Here is an 8,665-nt window from a genome sequence, read left to right on the forward strand (position 1 = left end):
AGTTCATCTTCCTTCAGGAAGCCCATCCCAACCTCAAGTGGCACATACTTGTGGTCATTATGGTGTCCCCCCACTCCCCCATGCCTGCCTCTGCCTGCCTGAAAAGCCAATACACTTTAGCATACCAAAGGTTCTGAGCTGTACTTGGTAAAGAAATACTTTGAACTTTGTTTATCATAATATTTCCTAAATATGTTTGATTATGAAATTCTACTTTTGGATAAATAGGTTACATGTTGGCCGAGAGGCTTCCTCTCTTGGTGATTCATGTATGTATGACTGGCACCCCCAATAACATCCTAATGCTTCAGTGGGAAAGACTGCATATTCCGTTTCCTTTGCACCTTCCATAGCACATACCAAACCCTAGGTGCTCACAGCATTTGGGCTTAATTAAAAGACAAGAGGAACACAAGAAATAAAATGAAAAAGCAAATGACAAAACTGAGAAAAAAATTTTTTTAATTGGAAAATTTTGCAATATGCATACAAAGGAATGATACCTTGCACATGGAGAAACTTGTAAATCAGTAAGAAAAACAATGACCACTGCAACAGAATCAGTGCCAGCTCAGCTCATGAGTCATGAATACACAACTCACAAAAGAAGGAATATACAAAGCTTATATAAATTTTGATGTCTTAACCTCACAGTTATAAAAAATATAAAGTAAAAAATGAAATATCATTTTATCAATTAAACTGGGAAAGAAGAAATTGCATTAGTGAAGTGATAGGGAAGTAAGGACTCCTTTGCATTGTTGACTTTTTAAAAAGTTTGTATTAGCTATTTCCTCCAAGATGTGCTAAAAATAGGAATTTCCCTATCATGAACCATTTATCAAAAATGTTATTATTGACTATATAATATTCCACAATATGGAGTATCAGAATTCATATGGCTGCCATTTTGACTGGGCATTTAGGTTATTTCCAAGGTTTTGTCTGATCTTAGATTATGTCCTTATTTAATAATGTGTTAGTTACATTGTGCTATGTAACAAATAGCTAACTAAATATTAAATGGCTCAAAACAACAATTGTAGTTAAATCTGGTTTCTCTGGGTCAAAAATTTGGATAGGGCACAGCAGAGCAAGTTGTCTCTATTCCATGATTTCTGGAACCCCATCTGGAAGCTAGAAGCCTGGGGCTGGAATCACCTGACATGTAACTTTCTTACATGTCTGCCATTGATGCTTAGCGGGGCTGTCTGCTGGAACCCCTACGTGTAGCCTCCCTGTGTGGCCTGGGCTTCCTCACAACATGGCCATTGGAATCCAAGGGCAACTGAGAAGTGTATTGCACTAGCTCCTCTTGATGTTGTAGCAAATTATCACAAATTTAGTGGCTTAGACCAACATGAATTGATTCTCTTATTGTTCTGGCAGTCAGAAGTCTGAGATGAGCCTTACCAGGTTAAAATCAAGGTCCTGGCAGTGATGTGTTTCTTTTGGAGGCTCCAGGGGAGAATTTGTTTCCTGGCCTTTTCCAACTTCTAAAACTGCATTCCTTGGCCTTTGGCCCCTACCTCCATCTTTAAAGCCAGCAGCAGAGCATCTTGGTTGAGTAGTCACATTGCTTTCTTCATATGCCTCCCTTTAATAAGGACAGTTGTGATTGAATTTAGGGCCCACCTGATAACCCAAGATACTCCTCTTATCTCAGGATCCTTAACTTCTTCATATCTGCAATGTGTGTCTTTTGCCATTTAAGATAACATTCACAGAATGGTGATTGCCAGAGGGTGGGAGGTGAGGGAAATGAGGAGAAGTTGGTCAAAGGGCATAGACTTTCAGTTATGAGTCAGTTCTGGGGATCTAATGTATAGAATGATGACTATAGTTAATAATACTATATTACAGAGGTGCTTAGGTGGCTCAATCAGTTGAGTGACTGACTCTTGATTTTGGCTCAGGTCATGATTTCAGGGTCCTGGGATAGAGCCCCACGTCAGGCACCATGCTCAGTGGGGAGTCTGCTTGAGGATTCTCTCTCCCCTTCTCCCTCTGCCCTTCCCCTGCTTGCGTTCTCTCTCTCAAATAAATAAATCTTTAAAAAATATTGTATTATATACACTTGAAATTTGCTAAGAGAATAGATTTTAAGTGTTTTCACCGAAAAAAAAAATCATGTGAGGTGATAGATGTGTTCATTAACTTGATTTTGGGAATCATTTTACAATTTATACATATACCAAATCATCACATGTTCACTTTAAATATATTACAGTTTTATTTGTCAATTATGCCTCACTAAAGCTGGGGACAAAAAGGTAGAAGTCACAGGTTCCAGGGAGTAGGATCTACATATATTTGAGGATCCATTTTCAGCTTATCATAATGACCAAAGGTTTTTCTCTCTTTTAGTTGGATTTAGGGGAAGCCATATAGTCATACAGTGACTGCTGCAGGTAGATGTGGAGTACTGGTACTATTGGGCGACATGGATCACTTGCTCATGCAGTGTACTCATGCCCTCTGGTCCTGTTCAAGTTCAGTCCCAGAAATACCCTTTCCATTTTGGGTGGATTGTTGCTAGGCACATCAGCTTTATGACTTGGTGGGTCTGATGGAGCACAGCCTATAATGAGCAGTGACAGGTGTGTGGTCACTTGGTGTCCAATGGTGAAGCATTCTGTCTCTACCAGGACCCAGTAATATGCTAAGAATTGGGCTCAAATAATTTATAAATTCCTGCTGCAGATGGTATAACCTTGCTTCAGAAGCCCAAAGGCCTGCATTGTAATTTTTCCACTGGGGCTCCCCATAGTATCTATTACGCTGCATCTCCTCCCAACACTGACACTACCAACACCACAGGGTGTGCCAGATCATATGGCTCGAGTGCCAAGGCTTTCAGCACCATGGCTTCAATCTACAGCAGAGGCCTTTCTTGCTCTTGACCTCATCAAAACCGGCAGCCCCAATGTCACCCTGTATAAGGAAAAGGGCAATATTTCTAGGTGTGGAATGTGTTATATCCAGAACCCAAAAAAGCCTACTAGGTACTCTGGGTGCTAGGAATGTAAGATGCAGCAATTTGTCTTTTACTTTAGAATGATATCCTGGTATGCCTCTTACTATTGGACCCTAAAAACTTAATTCAAGTGGCTGATTCTTGAGTCTTCACATTCAAGATTCAAATCTTCACATTTTATAACCCACCTTTGGAGTACATGATATTATGACAGAGGGTGGTAGAGTTAACATAACCTCATGGCAAATCTGTGAAAGAATGTTGTCTTCTGCCCCATACAAATGCAAACGATTTCTGATTTTCTTTTTTGGTTGGAATGTAAAAGAATGCATTTGTAAAATCAATGATTACATACCCTGAGGTTTTATTAATCTACTGTAGCAATAGGTTACTTTGGACACAGCAGCTACAATTGGGGCTCTTAAGCACTTAAGCTTATGGTGGTATATAGTCAGTCATTCTCCAGGGTCTGTTGGTTTCTGCAGGGGTCAGACTAGTGAATTAAATGGAGACATTTTAGGTACTATAGACCCAGCATCTTGTGGATCATTAATGGTGACACTCATCCTGTCATTCTCCGAAGGATATGATATTTAGGCTGAGGGCTAAGGGGTAAAAGTTCTGAGTTTCCAGGGTGCCTGGGTGGCTCAGTCAGCCAAGTCTGACTTTGGCTCAGGTCATGATCTCAGGGTCCTGGATTGAGCCCTGCATTGTCAGGCTCCACACTCAGTGGGGAGTCTATTTCCCCCTCTCCCTCTCCCCTTCCCCTCCTCCTTCTTGTGCTCTCTCTCTCTCTCTCATATATATAAATAAAATCTTTAAAAAAATAAATAAAAGTGGCCCACAGATCAGTATGACTGGTTTTTTATTAAAAAAATTTCTAAGGTTTCCAGTTACTCTTTCCTACTATGATAGCTCTTTTTAAGATTTTTTTATTTATTCATTTGAGAGAGAGAGAAAGAGAGAAAGAGAGAACAAGCAGGGGGAGAGACAGGGGGAGAGGCAGAGGGAGAGGGAGAAACAGACTCCCCACTGAGCTGGGAGCCTGACATGGGGCTCCATCCCAGGACCTGGAGATCATGACCTGAGCTGAAGGCAGACAGCTCTTATGCCATAAGCCAGGGATCTAGTGTGGGGGTTACTCCAACTGCCATATATATCAGTTCTAATTATATCCTTGGGTATTGTGTGAATAGAGTCTGTGCACCTGGTGGGCACTTTGTGAGCTGAGACTTTATCTGGGACTACATTTATTACCTGACTGCAGAGACCTTAGTTCTAACAGGGAAGCCATAATGATGCTTTGGGTCTCTGGGTATTGATATCAGCTTAGACCCTATGTTCAATTGTCCTCGAACATTCTGGTTATTTCCCTTTCCCTGATATACAGTCACCTGAATAAATGGCTGTTAGGACCCTCTGGAGAATCATGTGTTATGTATTTGCCATGGTGTTGCAGGGTCTTTCCTCCTGGGAATCCAGTCATTTGTCCTGTCAATGGTTCCAGTGAGGTCTGGAAACTGAACTAGGGACCATGTTTTTTATTTGAGCTGATGGTCTGCTTTTAGCCTCCTGCTCCTTTAATATGCCTTTTTTGGATTCTAGATATTAAGCAGCACCCTTATTGACTCTGTTTCTTTGGAGCTCTCTTATTCCTATGAGTATTAATAAACCCAGCTTTGTGACTGCCTTTTCTACCATCAAATTGAACTGGGAATCCTGTAGTTCATTTGCTAAATCTGGCAACCCTGGCTCCTGCCAATCTTCTCAGTGCTTGATGGAAGAGGGGTCCTCTTATGGAAGGTCTTCTGGCCTCACCTACTCTGTCTACTGCAGTTCACTCACTTTCCTCAGGCTTCTCACACCTCTCTCTATTGTCTTCCAGGGTAACTCAAGCATTTCCAATTCTCTATGCGGCTACTGCCTTTCCAGGGTCTTAAGAGCCATCCCAGCAGCTGTTTGGCCCATTGCCTGGGTCCTTTCTAGGGTGTTAAGTCCATTAATGAGAGAAAGTGCCCTGAAATCAATTAATGTTTGCTCACCCAATCTTACATTCTGACTACTTTGATCAAGTGTCTTCAAATTCAATCCCAAGAGTGCTTCTCTGGCTTCTGCTGGTATGTGCTCGCTAATTTTTGCAATTCTTTCAGTGTATAGTCTCTTTACTCCCCTATCAGGCACAGCATGTCCCCAGTTGGGTTGTTCTGGTATTTAACTGTAGTTATTGGCCTAGAAACCAGGGAGAGACAGGGGTCAGCTTCTAAGGGGAAACCTATTGCCTCTGGGGAGAGGGCCTTGCAGCAGCATCCATCATTGAAGTGCTAGTTTTTTTTAAATAAATTTTTTATTGTTATGTTAATCACCATACATTACATCATTGGTTTTAGATGTAGTGTTCCATGATTCATTGTTTGTGCACAACAGCCAGTGCTCCATGCAGAACGTGCCCTCTTTAATACCAAGCTAACCCATCCTCCCACCCCCCTCCCCTCCCCTCTAGAACCCTCAGTTTGTTTTTCAGAGTCCATCATCTCTCATGGTTCGTCTCCCCCTCCGATTTCCCCCCTTCATTCTTCCCCTCCTGCTATCTTCTTCTTCTTTTTTTTCTTAACATATATTGCATTATTTATTTCAGAGGTACAGATCTGAAATTCAATAGTCTTGCACAATTCACAGTGCTCACCAGAGCACATACCCTCCCCAGTGTCTATCACCCAGTCACCCCATCCCTCCCACCCCACCCCCACTCCAGCAACCCTCAGTTTGTTTCCTGAGATTAAGAATTCCTCATATCAGTGAGGTCATATGATACATGTCTTTCTCTGTTTGCTTATTTCGCTCAGCATAATACCCTCCAGTTCCATCCACGTCATTGCAAATGGCAAGATCTCATTCCTTTTGATGGCTGCATAATATTCCATTGTATATATATACCACATCTTCTTTATCCATTCATCTGTCGATGGACATCTTGGCTCTTTCCACAGTTTGGGTATTGTGGACATTGCTGCTATAAACATCAGGGTTGAAGTGCTAATTTTTAATAGGGAAGGGTGGGCCACCTCAGCAAGCTTAGAGGCTCTGGGGAGGAGGAGAGGAAGACTGAAGGGTCAACATTTTCATTAAGAAGTTCCTTAACATATTTTGAGGTCCCAGATTTACCCACCAGGGCGATTTCTTATGCATAAGAGATTGGCTGAGTATTCGAATGTTTCTGGAGCTCTGTGACTGTAACAATTAGACATTGAGATTGCCACTTAGTTGTGTTTGTTGTTCCATTGAAGGAGATGAGGGCCTCACTGGGACTGCCCAAGAGGGCCTTTAGCTCTCACACTTAGCCATTGTTAGTGGCCCTCAATCTCTGTCCCTCTGCAGGGCATCTCTATGACTTAGCAGTAATAGCCAACTCTGAGTCTTTGTAGACATTGTTCTTCCCATATTTTTATTTTTATTTTTTAATTTTTTAGAGGTGGGGGGGCAGAGAAAGACTATTCAGCAGGCTCCATGCTCAGCACGGAGCCCAACACAGGGCTCGATCTCACAACCCTGTGATTATGACCTGAGCCAAAATTAAGAGTCAGATGCTTAACCGACTGAGCCACCCAGGTGCCCTTTTCCATATTTAAAAAAATACCACAACATTCCTCTCCACTGGGACATTCCCAAGGGTACTACTGATGAAGCCTTAGCAATTTGAACTACTATCTTATGCCAGAGACTATCTGTGCTTCATCTACCAACAAGAATGGTGGAGGTAGGGGTCTTTATCCTTTGCTTCTTGGACCACTCCTGTGGCCACTTGGGTTAGGAGTGTCCTCTGAGAAGCAGATGCCAAGATAAGATGAAAGAAAATGGTGAGGGAGCTGGGAGAAGCTGGGAGAGTAGCCAGCTTGTACTACAGTTCTGTCCCCAACAGAAGGTAAGAGGAAAAGAAGGAAGGTTGGGTGGAGGCATCTCAGTCTGCAGTAAAGTTCTAAGAGAGTTCAGCATGGTTGTTAGGTTCAGCTAAAGTAGCTTGTTAGAGGTGTTATGTGTTCTAGGTGCAAGCCTGTTTAGCATCCCTGCTGTGCTCCATCATTGCGTTGGACCAGCCCATCAGAAGTGTGGCCTCGGAGTGGAAGTAAGGATGGCATTCAGAGCACAGGAGCTGGGCTTTTCAATTATGCTCCTGCACTGGGACATACAGGGGATGTATTTCCATAGTTTCCATGGGACCATGTCTTTAAGACCCCTGGGTCTCCCTCGAACCTCTTTTGTCCAGGTCAGGGGCTCTACTAGCGCTATCTTAATTCTTCTAGAGGTCCTAACAGAGGGTGTTACACCCTTGAAGTGGTCTTTATCTTGAGGTCACCATGCTATTTTGGCAGCTTCCTATATTTGGTCTATGCTTTAATTTAGTCTCAGCTATGTTTTAATTTGAAAATTTTCAATGGATAGAGAGACTCGAGATAAGAAATTGTGTTATCTATATTACTTCTAAATTCTGAGTGCAAACTGATCAGTTCTTTTCTAAGTTTGTCTCTTTTTTATAGGATCTTATCATATATAGCACAAGAAATCAACTCATGTTTTCAACATTCTGCCCAAGTTCACAAGTTCATTAGGTACACTTGCTATCTTCCAAGCTATGGCTGGATGTACATTTCACCACTGTATAATACAAGTTGTCATTTTTCTAGTTCTCCACCTACTGTCCAGTTTCAATGCCATGTATTTTAGCTTTTTTTTAAAATAACAGAACCCCATTTTTATGCCAGTCATGTCAATTTCCATGTCATTGAATTATTTCTTCAGTAATAATGCATAAAACAAATCACAGAAATCTCATACAACAATAAACGTTTGTTTAGCTCATGCCTCTCTAGGTTAGCTGGTATAGGCTGGACCCAGTTGGGGCAGCTCTGCTCCAAGGGTCTCTCATCCCTCTCATGGGATCAGCAGGCTAGCTTGGCATGTTCTATTCAAGATGATGGCAGAAGCACAGGAGACAAGTTCAACTGCATAAGTTTTCTTAACCTTTTGGGTTATTGAACTTGCTAACATTCCATTGGTCAAAACAAGTCACACAGCCATGCCCAAAGCCCAGGGGCAATGATGCATACTCTACTTGTGGAGATGGAGAGAGGAGAGAATAAATATTTCCAAACAATAATCTCTTTGAACCACAGGTATTAACTTTTACCATCTTTGTTGCAAAACATGTTTCCATTTTATCGTTTGAAGGTCAATTTGCTTTCAAAGATTTTTGAAGTAAAAAAAATTTTTTAATGTCCTGGGACTAGAAGGCTAATTTTTGTAAACACTTGTGAGGCTACTTTTGACAACTTTTTAAGTCTTTATGAATAGTCTAAGATTGTAGGTAAAGAGATGGTCTGTGTCTTACATGCCCTGAGAAGAATGGATTCCTTGTTGAATTCTACCCGTTTCTTTTGTATCTTAGGACTCCAAGGGGAAGCTCTCAAAAGCTCTAGAAGTCCACCCAGCCACTGACCCCAGTAACAAAACAGACAACAGCTCTCTTTCTGCTACGGTATTACTTTATTGTTTTTCAAGTTCTCATTTGTTGACTACTGACTCTGTCAAGTGTTGTGTTAAGTGCCTCAAATGTAGTATCTCATGGAATCATCATCACCATGCTATAGGCTGTTGTTACTATCGCCCTTATCATAATCCCTTCTGGATGTAAAA

The sequence above is a fragment of the Mirounga leonina genome, unplaced genomic scaffold (genome assembly GCF_011800145.1).
Source record: "Mirounga leonina isolate KUSES-001 unplaced genomic scaffold, KU_Mleo_1.0 Mir_153, whole genome shotgun sequence".
NCBI classification, from domain to species: Eukaryota; Metazoa; Chordata; class Mammalia; order Carnivora; family Phocidae; genus Mirounga; species Mirounga leonina.